This window comes from Arachis hypogaea, chromosome 11 (assembly GCF_003086295.3).
Source record: "Arachis hypogaea cultivar Tifrunner chromosome 11, arahy.Tifrunner.gnm2.J5K5, whole genome shotgun sequence".
Classification (NCBI taxonomy): domain Eukaryota; kingdom Viridiplantae; phylum Streptophyta; class Magnoliopsida; order Fabales; family Fabaceae; genus Arachis; species Arachis hypogaea.
The window spans coordinates 23,815,658-23,831,281 of record NC_092046.1 but is presented as its reverse complement, the minus strand read 5'-3'; the positions used below and the strand labels follow the sequence as shown (position 1 = coordinate 23,831,281).

Genomic DNA, 15,624 nt, shown 5'->3' with positions numbered 1-15,624 from the left:
AACGAAGTACAAAGAGGAGAATGGAGAGAGGCAAAGTGCGGCCGTGTGGGTGGGGTGGCTGTTCCCAAGAGGATGCTGTGTGAAAGTGTGAGACCGGATAAAGATTAATTTGGTTCAACCTGGCGACTGAGCTAAGTAATAACCTTAATCCGGTTGAATACTTAGACCGGGCAAGGTTCTTTGCATTTGGGTTTGTCGCGTTTCGAGATTTTATCTAATCAATTCTAGCCTAAATATGATGGGCCTTTGGGCTGGATTTTGGTATCGAGTCCTATACACCCCTAACTGTGCACGTGGTTTCGGCCTTTTGGGACCAATGTTGGTGCCTCGTGATGTGGTTAATCCTCGTGGACGTGAACATGGGCCGTTGGGCGAATGGAATAAGAAGGAAAAAATCATAAAGTTTTATAGTTAATAAATTTAATAATTTTAATTTTTTATAACTTTGTTTCGAGGGATACCCGAAATGGATTGTGTGTAAATGGATTTATGTAAAGAGGACGGTGGTGGTGGTCAATGTGCTTGAGGTGCTTTCACGTCAACTCCAAAACGATAGTTAGACCGCAATAGCCCTAGCCATAACACTACAAGAAAATAAGTTTTTTTCCATGCTTTTAAAGTGTGCCGAAAAGTGCAAAAAAGTGTGCCGATAGCTCAAAAAGCTATCGGCACGCTTTTAAAAGGGTCACATTCGCAAGCATGCCGATTGCTCTATCGCCACACTTTTGTGGATCTATCGGCACGCTTTCTTTTTTGCCATGCTTTCATCTCTTGCCATGGTTAAAAGTGTGGCCGTATGTATTAACCTATAGCTATGCTTTAAAAGCATACCAAAGTGTATATATCGCCACGCTTTTGGAAGCATGCCCAATGGGATTGTTTTGGGTACACTTTGAAAGCATGTCGATAGAGGAAGATATGGCTATGCTTTTCAAGCGTGCCGATAGAGAATGATATAGCTACGCTTTTTAAGCGTGCCGATAAAGGAAAATATGGCTACGCTTGATAAGCGTGGCTATTGATGATTACGAGAAGATATGGATACTCTTAAAAAGTGTGCCAATAGCCGAAAATATGACTATAAGTTAGATCAAAATACTTATAGCTATACTTGTTTATAAATCTTCTTAATTAAACATTGCAAAATTGATACATAATTTTAAATCATAGTTTGAATTACTAATTTAAGCAATGGAACAATTTTTATATAATTTTAAATTAACCAATCCAACATACATAAACTTTCATCACATTTGTCAACAAAAAAATAAAATTTATTATTTGAAAAATACAATATACACATCATCAAAGCCACAACAAAAGAAAAAGTCAAAATTTGTGATTTGAAGAACAAGAAAACTGTTCTTATGTGAATATCAAAACAGCTTTGGCTCATTAACACCTTTCACAAGATATAATATGGGTAACTCCACACCTTCCTCATCAGTGACCAAAACCACTGTTTCAGCTGCCTCCTTAGCTGAAGCTTGAACCTCCTAGAATATAAAATAAAAAAATCAGATTATGCATTGAATTAGTTGAAATACATCCACAATCAACAAGAACACTCATAATTCTTGAAAAATAGCATGTATGAAAGATATTCTTAATGCAAGCTTCCCTATAAGCATGTAAGAATCAGCTTTCTCTTAGTGCATAATAATACACAGAACCTTCTTAATATGCTAATCAATTCCAGTTCATACCTCAAATGCGATGCTCCAAATGCATTTGCAAAATACATGAAAAGTGTGTTTGGACTCAACTTTACAAAGACAATTTGACACAGGTTTTGTGAGCAAATATACCATTTGATGATATAGTTGAGGGAATGTGAGAAAAAACAATTTATTCTTAATGATTTTATCCCTCTCAGCAAAAAATAAAATTAAATAACTTAAAAAAGAATCTGATATTTAAAATGTCTCGATCTATTCTCTAAGAATGGATTGTGCCATTAACCACTTTCCACTGGCATTCTCAGCCATTAACCTCTTGTTGCTAATTTCACTCAATGCAAGAGCTCCTCATTTCTTTATATTTCATAGTCAAGTTTCTTCCATTTGCTTATAGTAAGCATTCAGCTATAAGCAACCTTGACGCCTCAGCTTTCCTTTTCCACCATGGGTTGAGAAACATTGTCTTCATATTGTGTTGAGTTCCCCATATCAGTTTAGCTTTCAAGAAAACAATTGCCTATCAGTGGATTTCATCATCCAATTTTTTGGGGGGAAAAAAGGAAGAAAATAAGTTCAGCTCAAAAATTTCATTAATAATAGTGTAATAAAAATTTCAAATCAGAGATTCAAGTAATTAACAGGACAAATTAGAAAAAAATACAAGGATCAACTCATTTAAGTACCTACTTGTTCAATGCCAAAGAGGCCGCATATTGCAATTCAAAGACTGTGCATTCTCACGTGTAGCAAAAGCAACAACTTGAATGCAGAAATTGTCTCTTTGCTCCTTCAGGATTTGAAAAATCTCAATGAGGTGGTATTCCATGTATGTAAGTAAAAATATGGGACATTAACGGCAAGCAAGAGTAGACCATACTTCTTCTTTCATCGACTTTGTCGCAAATGAAAAGTTCAGATTTAGATTCAGCTTGTGGTTAGACTTAGAAACCTGAGTTACACTAGTTGAATAGAAGGACAATTAGATCATATCTAAGAGCATTATAAAAGCAAACAATTCTGTTATGCTATGTTGAATAATGTATCAATAATTTTATCATGAGAATATTTTAAAAAAGAAACTTGCCATAACTATCCTTATATGATTGATTTTATATGCTATATTGCTTTTTGCAGCACACAAGCATTGGAATAGTTAATTGCATCTTGATATATCAACTTGAAAGGAAAGGACTAGAGAGTATATAATTTGGACGGCAGTTTTTAGATGTATATGTAAGCATGACAAATACCTGATTGTTATCATTGAGTGCTGCTACGTGCAAAATGGTGTTGCCAGCTAAATCCTTCCAATTCAAGATGGAGTGTTCTAAACAATAAGCACCTTTGCGGGTATTCCGCTTGAGCCAACCAAGCAGTTCTTGAAAGGCTTTTAAGTTTCTGTTATTCAGCAAAATATGCAGAAGTGTTTACGGTATTGAAGAAAACATCACAACTTATAACATTAAGCACTAAGCAGATAAAGAAAAAAATAAAAAATAAAAAACAATTTGCAAAACATTAAAATTATCACTAATAACCTGTTGATAACATCAAATGGCCATGGGGACACTCTAGTAATATTCCTGATGACAATAAAAATAGAAGATTTAACATTGAGCTGATCCATTTGGAATTTGAGAAAATGTTTTGCATTTGATCCTTATTAATTAAAATTATCTAACACTTCGTGCTTGGTATATATAACACTAGTTTTGTTAATAAAAACCATTTAGTAACATATGAATCAAGGACACAAATCCAATAGTAAAATAGGAATACTTGTAATTAAAATTTTCTCATTTCAATACCTATGAATGATGAAAAAACACCAAATGAGATAATCCTATGTTTTAGCCCTTTTCATTTTCTGCCATTGCCAAATCAAAATATTTCACGCAAGTTGAACTAATAATCCAGGAATGCCACACTCATCTTTATACAAGAAAAAAAACTTTCAGCAAAGGTAAACTAAGTGTCAAAACTCAAAATAAAAGAAATCTGATCCATATATGTTCCTATCCCCACATTATTGAATAACGAGCACTCCAAAACATTGAAACCAAGATTAGCCATTAATACTTGGGCTAATTCCACAATGAAGATAACAGTACAACATCTTTTTCGCAAAAATTAATTGGCAATCTATAAATTAAGAAAACAAAAAAAAAAAAGACAAATAAACAATCTTACATACATCAATGCTGGGCAGCCAGCGGTCTCATTTCTCATATTAACATCTTCAATAGAATCTAGACAGGCTACAACAAGCAAGTCAAATAAAAGTGTGATGTTTTCTTCACTGTCACTAGATTGACATACTAAATGCATATCATTTCACTTCACCAAGCTTAAAATTTATTTAAAAAATAACATTATTTAAAACATTGAAGAAGCTACTTCTAATGATTTTGATATCAAATGAAAGTGACCCTAACCATGCTTAATCTTAAACTAACTCATACTTCATCCTAAAGAGTAATTAAGGCACATAATTAAACTGTAATAAGCTTGAGTATTATGCAAATCAAAATTAAATCATCGTCTCCATTAATAATAGTTATGATGAAGAGGTTTATCTTTTAGCGACCACATTGAATAACGACCCGAATCTCAGGGACTATTATGGAAATTTACTCAGTGAGACTCTGAGAGAGGAGAGGCCAAGAGGGTGCTGCGCATTTTGGTTAATGGGTTAGGGTTACTCTAACCAACGGCGCCGTTTTGAGCAAATTTCAGAAAACCGGCCAGGTCCTGGTATGGTTTTTGAATCTTTCGATTTTGATATATGACCGATTCACTTTTTTCACCGATTTATGGTTCGACCGGTTCAAACCATAAACCGGTCAAACTAATTTTCAAAACCTTGATTAAAACTAAATCGTGGCATGCAGATAGACCCTTCCCAACCTTAAACATTAAACCCGATGAAACCTCCACGTCATTGGGCCAAACTAAGACCAGGTCTAACAACAGCGTTCAGCAGATCGGCAACAGAAGGGTGGAGCGGCCAGAAGCATAGTGAAGCAAGTAAGGCAATGTATGAGGTGCAGAGATTAACGGCGGCCTGCGAGTTTGGGAGGCTCAAAAAGTTAATGAAAAAAGCAGTGATGAGAGATTCGTATAACTCAAACGGTGGTGAGAGTCTCATCGACGGTGCCGCCGGAGAAGTGGCTGCCGCAGAGGAACGAAGTACAAAGGGGAGAATGGAGAGAAGCAAAGTGTGGCCATGTGGGTGGGGTGGCTGTGCCAAAGAGGGTGCTGTGTGAAAGTGTGGGACCGGATAAAGATTAATTTGGTTCAACCGGGCGACTGAGCTGAGCAATAACCTTAATCTAGTTGAATAGTTAGACTGGACAAGTTTCTTTGCATTTGGATTTATCGCGTTTTGAGATTTAACCTGATCGATTATAGCCTAAATATGTTGGGCCTTTGGGCCGAATTCCGTGATTGAGTCCTGTACACCACCAACTGTGTGGTTTCAACCTTTTGGGACCAATGTTACTGCCTCGTGACGTGGTTAATGCTCGTAGACTTGAGCTTGGGCCGTTGGGCGAATGGAATAAGAAGGAAAAAACATAAAGTTTTATAGTTAATAAATTTATTAATTTTATATTCTTTTAAAACTTTGTTTCGAGAGATACTTGAAATGGATTGTGTGTAAATGGGTTTGTGTAAAGAGGTTGGTGTTGGTGGTTGTAAACCCTGAGTAATTAAAATAAGAACTTTGACAGTAATTTTAGAAAATTTGGCCCATGATTGTGCCAAACAACCGAACCGGGCCCGTATTGGGCGCAAGGCCCAAAACCTAATCCAGAAACAAAATGAGCTTAAGCTCATTACTTCCTCCTTTATTCACAAAACACATTCCAAAACACAAGGGGGAGGGGGGGAAGGGGAGAAGCATCAAATCCTTGTTCCAATTCAAATTGCCATAACTTTCTACTCTAAGTTCCGATCGCCGCACTGTTTGCGACCACGCGACTGCAGTGTCGAGATCTACAAAGCTCAGTACTTAATTAGTTAAGGAAGCCGTATTTTCCTTTCTAATTTTTTCTTTCCCAATTTCGAAATTCAATGAACAACTATGTTGAATTTTGTGTAATTTCGGTGTTTAGGTTCGAATTAACTTGTGGGTATTGTCGGGTTTAGCTCACTTGAGCTTTGGATGAGGTGAGCACCCTCAAATCCTTGGTATATATGTTGGATTAGTGAACTCTATTTTGATTATAGTGGTAATTATGATAATAGATTGAAATTGATTGTTGGATGGAGTCAATTTGAGAAATTGGAAGCTAGAAGGCTAATCTTGGAGGTTGGGTTTTGTTTGGAGAGGAGTTGGGATTTCGAAGCTTGGGGCGTGGTATATAAGGCTCTGTTTGTTTAGTGTATAGCATGATACATGGACACAGAGACATGAATTATATAGACATATACACAAAATACATATATACATGTTTTATGTTTGGCAAAGAACATAAATAAAACACATCAAACTTTAAAAAGTCAATAATACCCTCATCATGACATCATCTACCTTTACCACCATCACCACTATCTATATCTTTTCAACAGCTACACTGATTCTTTTCTTCTATCTCTATTCATAAAAAAAAATCCAGATAACAAAAATTCTAGTAATTTCAATAACAAATTTAATACACATCTTCCTCATTAAACAACAAGTAATTAATTGGCATGATTTTCATTTTAAATCCCTTGTGTCAATTTTAAGTTGTTAAAACGACTATGAACAAATGGAATATCAAATTAAAAAATTAATTGGAAGGTGAGATATTTCAACAACATAGAAGCCAATAGAAAAAAATTGTTCGTAGCATTCAGATTATAATTTTTTTTCTAAAAATAGCACAGATTAATAATAAAAAACAAAGAAAAAATAAAACTTTTAGGAAAAAAATCCAAAAAGGGGACAAATAGAAGGATGAACATAGATGAAGATGGAGGCACGATGGGTCGATGATAGAGGCTCACCTGCGACATGGCAGAGACACAAGTCGCAGATCTGGAGATTTGGAAGAAGGAAGAAGACAGAGACCCAATCTGAAGAGTATGAGGAGGAAGTGAAACAGTAGCAATGGCAGTGGTAGAGACACTTCAGTAAGAGGAGGTTGGTTGGCTATGAAGAGAGAAGAAACAGAAATTCAAATAGGGAGAAGAAGGGAGGGGAGAAGAGATTCTGCTTGGTTGGCCATGAAGAGAAAAGAGACGGAAGTTGAAATGGAAAGGAGAAGAGAGGATAAAATTGTCAAAATAATCAGTGTCTCAATATTAATTTTGTGTCTCAACTTATTAAAGGTATACTGAATACATGTAATTTGTGTCAATTTGTGTACCAATGTGTTTTTTAAAATTGTGTGTTTCAACAACCAAACACTACCTAAGTGAGGTGTTCCGTGCGTTAAGAGGAATCGGCCAAGGTATAATTTCAGTTTCTCGTAACTAAAGTGTAATGTGTCGTAAAAATTTAGATTAGTTGACCGTAGGATAAGATTGAATTATTTATGTTGTTGATGCTTGAAATTGGTAAATGGTAATGCTGATGTTATTGGAATGTTGATGTTGTTGATTGATTTGGGTTTGGTTGGTATTTATGATGCTTAGCTAATTAAGGGTGTTATTGGTGAAATAATGCAAATTTTGTGGAGAATGATGAAGTGTATATGCATGTTGTTGATGATTTTGTGTAAAGATACTTTGGAAATGAATTATTGTGTGGAAATGATTGAAATTGTGAAATTGGTGTAATATGGAGTAAAACGGTGCATTGAGGAATGATTGGATTTGGTTTGATGTGGTTATGGTAAGTTTTGAAAAGATTGGAATATAGGTGTTTTGAAAATTGAGGTTTAGTATTTTCAATGAAAACTCTTATTTTTGACCGACTTTGGAGGAGCATAACTTGGCCTTCGGACCTCCAATTTCTATGAAACTTGACTAGAAAGAAAATTTGGTCCGAGAGGTTTACACCTTCGAAGAACAGACGAAAAATATTTTTAAACAAAAAATTTATGCGCGCCGGAAGTTTGGTGTGTAAAATTGAAATTCTGCAGCACTTAACCATTTTGCCTATCCTGCAGAAGTCGCGTACACGAACCCGCACGCGACGCGACCATTCCCTTGGGTTTGGCATCTCTCATACGCGAGCAAGTGTATGCGTACGCGAGAACTGAGTTTTTGTGGGGTTGCAAACGCGAAAACTTGCACGCGACACGGCCATTCCTTTCGGGTTTGGTGTCTCGCATACTCGAGTAAGTGTATGCGTACGCGGGCAAGGCAAAACACAATCCCGCGTACGCGAGATCATCCATGCGTACGCGGAACCACTATCTTCAGCAAAGTGAATTTTTTGTTTTAAAACATAATTTTGAACCTCTAACCCTCTATTTTTACTCTTTTAGCCCCTAAACCTTAGTTGTATCTTGAGTGATGAGATGAAGTTGGGAAGAGGTGGTAACTTGGACGAAGAAAGCTTGAGAAGTAATGAATTATGTATGAGAAGTGCAAATTTGAGATATACAGGTGATGAATATGGCCATTGTGAATTATTATGAATGAAAATGAGTATTTTTGAATGAATATGAAAGAATTGAAATGATAATGAAAATCATAATGAATGATTTTGAATGAATGCATGTTGAACATACCTGGGTAGTAGCAAGGATGGTGGTTTGTCTCACTTGCTCCAGGTCAGTGTTTGTGATGCCTGAGTAGTAGCAGCAGTAGTGGATTATTCCACTTGCTCTAAGTTGAGCTTTTAAACACCTGCTTGGATAGTAGCTATAGTAGTGGTTTATTCCACTTGCTCTAGGTTAAGGGGGTAGTAGTAAGGGGGTTGTAGCTCAGACCCAATTGCTCTGCAATGGGTGTTTTTGTCCAAGGTTAGCTACCAGGACATGTCGAGTTGGCTATATAACCGACAGATGATATCATGAGCCATAGGGCAGGCAATAGGCATACATCATATGCATTTGTCTGTTTGCTTTGGTTTGCATTCTTAGGTTTGCCTAGTTGATATTCATGCTTAACTACTATATGTTCTGTCTGTTGTATCTGTAAACTACCTGTGTTTTCCTTGTATGCATTATTTTTCTGTATAACTGAGATGCCCCTTGTTTGGAGGAGGAGTGACGAGGGTAGTTCCATCGGTATTTCGGAGGGTTGGAGGAAAGGCGATGAATTTAGGGATTAAGTTAGAATTGGAGTAAAAACCAAGAATCCTTAGATACCTCACCTTATTTATGGTTTTATGTTAGTTTTAAGTTTCAATCTTTTGTCGGAAGCTCTAGGATCGCCTTCAGCTTTCTCGAGACCTTATATGTTACTTATGTGGGCACTGTTACCATGCTAAGAACCTGTGGTTCTCACCCCATACATATTTTGTGATTTTCAGATGCAAGACGTGAGGCACCTCGCTGAGGCATTCTGGGAGCTTCTGAAAGCGAAGGACTTTTGTGTTTTGGGACTTTATTTTGGCTTATGATGTATATATAGATATTCTTATATCTCCACTACATTTGTATATTATGTTTTATCCCTCTTAGAGGTTGATTTGGAGAGATACGTTATATATAAACTGTATTTTGGGTATTTTGGGTTACTTTGTATACATATATATATATATGTGCTCTGGTTGGTTTAAACTTCGCAAGCTGAGTCAGAAGCTTTGTTATCTGTATCCTTGGAAGTCTTTCCTTATGTATATATAGTTATGTCGTTTTACTCTCATCCTATCCGGTTTACGTTTATCGCTTACGTGAGTTATGCGCTTTTCTGTTTAACGCTTTTGCTTTAAACTTTTCTTTAAAAGGCTCCTACGTAAAAATATCCTTGCTATATATATATATACTGTTTTATGACTTAAGCATAAGACTCTGTGTGGTAGGATGTTACAGTGTTCAACGTGCTTGAGGTGCTTTCACGTCAACTCCAAAACGATAGTTAGACCCCAGTAGTCCTAGCCATAAACAATGGATACTAGGCGCTGCACATATCGATCCATGCAATGTTGTAGTAAACTCGTTAAGTATAAAAAAGTCATTGAAAAAAGTGGTAATGAGAGGTTCGTATGACTCGAACGGTGGCGAAAGGCTCATCGACGACGCCGCCGTAGAAGTGGGCGCTGCAGAGGAATGAAGGACGAAGGGTAGAATGGGGAGAGGCGTGGTGCGGCCGTGTGGGTGGGGTGGCTGTCCCAAAGAGGGTGTTGTGTGAAAGTGTGGGATTGGATAAAGATTAATTTGGTTCAACTGGGCAACTGAGCTGAGCAATAACCTTAATTAGGTTGAATACTTAGACTGGACAAGTTTCTTTGCATTTGGATTTGTCGCATTTTGAGATTTAACCTGATCGATTCTAGCCTAAATATATTTGGAATTTCGGCCAGAATCCGGGATCGAATCCTGTACATAACCAACTGTGCATGTGGTTTCGTCCTTTTGTGACCAATGTTAGTGCCTCGTGACATGGTTAATGCTCATGGACTTGAGCTTGGGCCGTTAGGCGAATGGAATTAAGAAGGAAAAAAGCATAAAGTTTTATAGTTAATAAATTTAATAATTTTATTTTTTTATAAATTTGTTTCAAGGGATACCTGAAATGGATTGTGTGTAAATAGGTTTGTGTAAAGAGGTCTGTGGTGGTGGTCAACATGCTTGAGGTGCTTTCACGCAAGTAAAAAATGATAGTTGGACCTGAATAGTCCTAACCATAAACAATGGATACTAGGCGCTGTGCATATCGACCCATGCAATGTTGTAGCTAACGTGTTAAGTATGGAAAACTCAAAGAAAAAAGCGGTGATGAGAGGTTCGTCTGACTCGAACTGTGATGAGAGGCTCATTGACGGCGCCACCAGAGAAGTGGCCGCCGCAGAGGAACGAAGTACAAAGAGGAGAATGGAGAGAGGCAAAGTGCGGCCGTGTGGGTGGGGTGGCTGTTCCCAAGAGGATGCTGTGTGAAAGTGTGAGACCGGATAAAGATTAATTTGGTTCAACCTGGCGACTGAGCTAAGTAATAACCTTAATCCGGTTGAATACTTAGACCGGGCAAGGTTCTTTGCATTTGGGTTTGTCGCGTTTCGAGATTTTATCTAATCAATTCTAGCCTAAATATGATGGGCCTTTGGGCTGGATTTTGGTATCGAGTCCTATACACCCCTAACTGTGCACGTGGTTTCGGCCTTTTGGGACCAATGTTGGTGCCTCGTGATGTGGTTAATCCTCGTGGACGTGAACATGGGCCGTTGGGCGAATGGAATAAGAAGGAAAAAATCATAAAGTTTTATAGTTAATAAATTTAATAATTTTAATTTTTTATAACTTTGTTTCGAGGGATACCCGAAATGGATTGTGTGTAAATGGATTTATGTAAAGAGGACGGTGGTGGTGGTCAATGTGCTTGAGGTGCTTTCACGTCAACTCCAAAACGATAGTTAGACCGCAGTAGCCCTAGCCATAACACTACAAGAAAATAAGTTTTTTTCCATGCTTTTAAAGTGTGCCGAAAAGTGCAAAAAAGTGTGCCGATAGCTCAAAAAGCTATCGGCACGCTTTTAAAAGGGTCACATTCGCAAGCATACCGATTGCTCTATCGCCACACTTTTGTGGATCTATCGGCACGCTTTCTTTTTTGCCATGCTTTCATCTCTTGCCATGGTTAAAAGTGTGGCCGTATGTATTAACCTATAGCTATGCTTTAAAAGCATACCAAAGTGTATATATCGCCACGCTTTTGGAAGCATGCCCAATGGGATTGTTTTGGGTACACTTTGAAAGCATGTCGATAGAGGAAGATATGGCTATGCTTTTCAAGCGTGCCGATAGAGAATGATATAGCTACGCTTTTTAAGCGTGCCGATAAAGGAAAATATGGCTACGCTTGATAAGCGTGGCTATTGATGATTACGAGAAGATATGGATACTCTTAAAAAGTGTGCCAATAGCCGAAAATATGACTATAAGTTAGATCAAAATACTTATAGCTATACTTGTTTATAAATCTTCTTAATTAAACATTGCAAAATTGATACATAATTTTAAATCATAGTTTGAATTACTAATTTAAGCAATGGAACAATTTTTATATAATTTTAAATTAACCAATCCAACATACATAAACTTTCATCACATTTGTCAACAAAAAAATAAAATTTATTATTTGAAAAATACAATATACACATCATCAAAGCCACAACAAAAGAAAAAGTCAAAATTTGTGATTTGAAGAACAAGAAAACTGTTCTTATGTGAATATCAAAACAGCTTTGGCTCATTAACACCTTTCACAAGATATAATATGGGTAACTCCACACCTTCCTCATCAGTGACCAAAACCACTGTTTCAGCTGCCTCCTTAGCTGAAGCTTGAACCTCCTAGAATATAAAATAAAAAATCAGATTATGCATTGAATTAGTTGAAATACATCCACAATCAACAAGAACACTCATAATTCTTGAAAAATAGCATGTATGAAAGATATTCTTAATGCAAGCTTCCCTATAAGCATGTAAGAATCAGCTTTCTCTTAGTGCATAATAATACACAGAACCTTCTTAATATGCTAATCAATTCCAGTTCATACCTCAAATGCGATGCTCCAAATGCATTTGCAAAATACATGAAAAGTGTGTTTGGACTCAACTTTACAAAGACAATTTGACACAGGTTTTGTGAGCAAATATACCATTTGATGATATAGTTGAGGGAATGTGAGAAAAAACAATTTATTCTTAATGATTTTATCCCTCTCAGCAAAAAATAAAATTAAATAACTTAAAAAGAATCTGATATTTAAAATGTCTCGATCTATTCTCTAAGAATGGATTGTGCCATTAACCACTTTCCACTGGCATTCTCAGCCATTAACCTCTTGTTGCTAATTTCACTCAATGCAAGAGCTCCTCATTTCTTTATATTTCATAGTCAAGTTTCTTCCATTTGCTTATAGTAAGCATTCAGCTATAAGCAACCTTGACGCCTCAGCTTTCCTTTTCCACCATGGGTTGAGAAACATTGTCTTCATATTGTGTTGAGTTCCCCATATCAGTTTAGCTTTCAAGAAAACAATTGCCTATCAGTGGATTTCATCATCCAATTTTTGGGGGGAAAAAAGGAAGAAAATAAGTTCAGCTCAAAAATTTCATTAATAATAGTGTAATAAAAATTTCAAATCAGAGATTCAAGTAATTAACAGGACAAATTAGAAAAAAATACAAGGATCAACTCATTTAAGTACCTACTTGTTCAATGCCAAAGAGGCCGCATATTGCAATTCAAAGACTGTGCATTCTCACGTGTAGCAAAAGCAACAACTTGAATGCAGAAATTGTCTCTTTGCTCCTTCAGGATTTGAAAAATCTCAATGAGGTGGTATTCCATGTATGTAAGTAAAAATATGGGACATTAACGGCAAGCAAGAGTAGACCATACTTCTTCTTTCATCGACTTTGTCGCAAATGAAAAGTTCAGATTTAGATTCAGCTTGTGGTTAGACTTAGAAACCTGAGTTACACTAGTTGAATAGAAGGACAATTAGATCATATCTAAGAGCATTATAAAAGCAAACAATTCTGTTATGCTATGTTGAATAATGTATCAATAATTTTATCATGAGAATATTTTAAAAAAGAAACTTGCCATAACTATCCTTATATGATTGATTTTATATGCTATATTGCTTTTTGCAGCACACAAGCATTGGAATAGTTAATTGCATCTTGATATATCAACTTGAAAGGAAAGGACTAGAGAGTATATAATTTGGACGGCAGTTTTTAGATGTATATGTAAGCATGACAAATACCTGATTGTTATCATTGAGTGCTGCTACGTGCAAAATGGTGTTGCCAGCTAAATCCTTCCAATTCAAGATGGAGTGTTCTAAACAATAAGCACCTTTGCGGGTATTCCGCTTGAGCCAACCAAGCAGTTCTTGAAAGGCTTTTAAGTTTCTGTTATTCAGCAAAATATGCAGAAGTGTTTACGGTATTGAAGAAAACATCACAACTTATAACATTAAGCACTAAGCAGATAAAGAAAAAAATAAAAAATAAAAAACAATTTGCAAAACATTAAAATTATCACTAATAACCTGTTGATAACATCAAATGGCCATGGGGACACTCTAGTAATATTCCTGATGACAATAAAAATAGAAGATTTAACATTGAGCTGATCCATTTGGAATTTGAGAAAATGTTTTGCATTTGATCCTTATTAATTAAAATTATCTAACACTTCGTGCTTGGTATATATAACACTAGTTTTGTTAATAAAAACCATTTAGTAACATATGAATCAAGGACACAAATCCAATAGTAAAATAGGAATACTTGTAATTAAAATTTTCTCATTTCAATACCTATGAATGATGAAAAAACACCAAATGAGATAATCCTATGTTTTAGCCCTTTTCATTTTCTGCCATTGCCAAATCAAAATATTTCACGCAAGTTGAACTAATAATCCAGGAATGCCACACTCATCTTTATACAAGAAAAAAAACTTTCAGCAAAGGTAAACTAAGTGTCAAAACTCAAAATAAAAGAAATCTGATCCATATATGTTCCTATCCCCACATTATTGAATAACGAGCACTCCAAAACATTGAAACCAAGATTAGCCATTAATACTTGGGCTAATTCCACAATGAAGATAACAGTACAACATCTTTTTCGCAAAAATTAATTGGCAATCTATAAATTAAGAAAACAAAAAAAAAAAGACAAATAAACAATCTTACATACATCAATGCTGGGCAGCCAGCGGTCTCATTTCTCATATTAACATCTTCAATAGAATCTAGACAGGCTACAACAAGCAAGTCAAATAAAAGTGTGATGTTTTCTTCACTGTCACTAGATTGACATACTAAATGCATATCATTTCACTTCACCAAGCTTAAAATTTATTTAAAAAATAACATTATTTAAAACATTGAAGAAGCTACTTCTAATGATTTTGATATCAAATGAAAGTGACCCTAACCATGCTTAATCTTAAACTAACTCATACTTCATCCTAAAGAGTAATTAAGGCACATAATTAAACTGTAATAAGCTTGAGTATTATGCAAATCAAAATTAAATCATCGTCTCCATTAATAATAGTTATGATGAAGAGGTTTATCTTTTAGCAACATACAAAATTTGTATTTGTAGGAGCATAGGAGAATAATGTGGTCCAGATTTAGTTCAGATGATAAAATTTTCAACTTTATTCTTTACTACTACTACTATAAAGGGATAAAATGCAAGTAAGCTAAGAAGCAAACCCAAAATTTAAATTTTCTTTTAAGAAAATCTTCATCAATAATTCATGTCTTGAATCCAAACTTGTTTTAGTGAAAAAAACACAGAGCATTCAATTCATGAGACAAAGAAAAAAGAGAGGACACAATATCACACAATTAATACAAGGAGTTACGCCTTCTCTTTCTGTTAATTAGTCCAAAATAAAGAAGAAATAGAGGAACAGAGAAACAGATAATCAGAAGGAAGAAAGACTTACCAGTGTTTACGGTGCCGATTGAGGGAGAGACAGCAACGATTGAGGGTTCTGAATCCAACGAGGGTTTGTGAGAGAGAGACCACTGATGGAGTAGGAGGGCACGCCGATTCCTGGGTGTGTGGACGGAGCAGAACTGATGGAGGGTTCCGAATCAAACGAGGGTGCGTTGACGGAGCAATGCTGATTCTTGGGTGCGTGGATGAAGCAGGGTTGATGGTGCGAGAGACTGTTGAGAAATAACTAGGGTGCGACAGAGAGAGGGCTGGGTGTGAAGGTTAGATGAAGGGCTGGGATGAACATGAAGGTGAGTTGGGTGGTGTGACAGTCATCACGATCGACAGTAATGAACAGTGCTGCTGGGTGCGACGGCTTCTAGCTAAGGTTAAAGTGAATTTGGAAATAAAAGTGAAGTGTATGT

General features: G+C 36.2%; 2 long non-coding RNA genes across 30 annotated transcripts; both read right to left on the bottom strand.

Annotated features, from left to right (window-relative positions):
* Positions 1-1,170: 1,170 nt before the first annotated feature.
* On the bottom strand, positions 1,171-4,153 carry LOC112720559 (uncharacterized). Of its 3 annotated transcripts, none has more exons than XR_003812216.2 (4): positions 3,874-4,153; positions 2,930-3,077; positions 2,367-2,638; positions 1,171-2,177 (listed from the first exon to the last, which is right to left on the bottom strand). It is a non-coding gene; the product is annotated as an uncharacterized lncRNA (long non-coding RNA). The 3 variants fall into 3 exon arrangements; XR_003812214.2 differs by lacking the exon at positions 3,874-4,153 and adding an exon at positions 3,218-3,859 and having other exon boundaries at positions 1,171-2,196; XR_011867419.1 differs by lacking the exon at positions 3,874-4,153 and adding an exon at positions 3,218-3,856.
* Positions 4,154-11,757: 7,604 nt separating this feature from the next.
* Positions 11,758-15,624, bottom strand: LOC112720558 (uncharacterized). Of its 27 annotated transcripts, none has more exons than XR_011867394.1 (8): positions 15,207-15,622; positions 14,444-14,507; positions 13,789-13,833; positions 13,501-13,648; positions 13,128-13,199; positions 12,938-13,037; positions 12,565-12,768; positions 11,758-12,070 (listed from the first exon to the last, which is right to left on the bottom strand). It is a non-coding gene; the product is annotated as an uncharacterized lncRNA (long non-coding RNA). The 27 variants fall into 27 exon arrangements; XR_011867393.1 differs by having other exon boundaries at positions 12,565-12,749; XR_011867395.1 differs by having other exon boundaries at positions 12,668-12,749.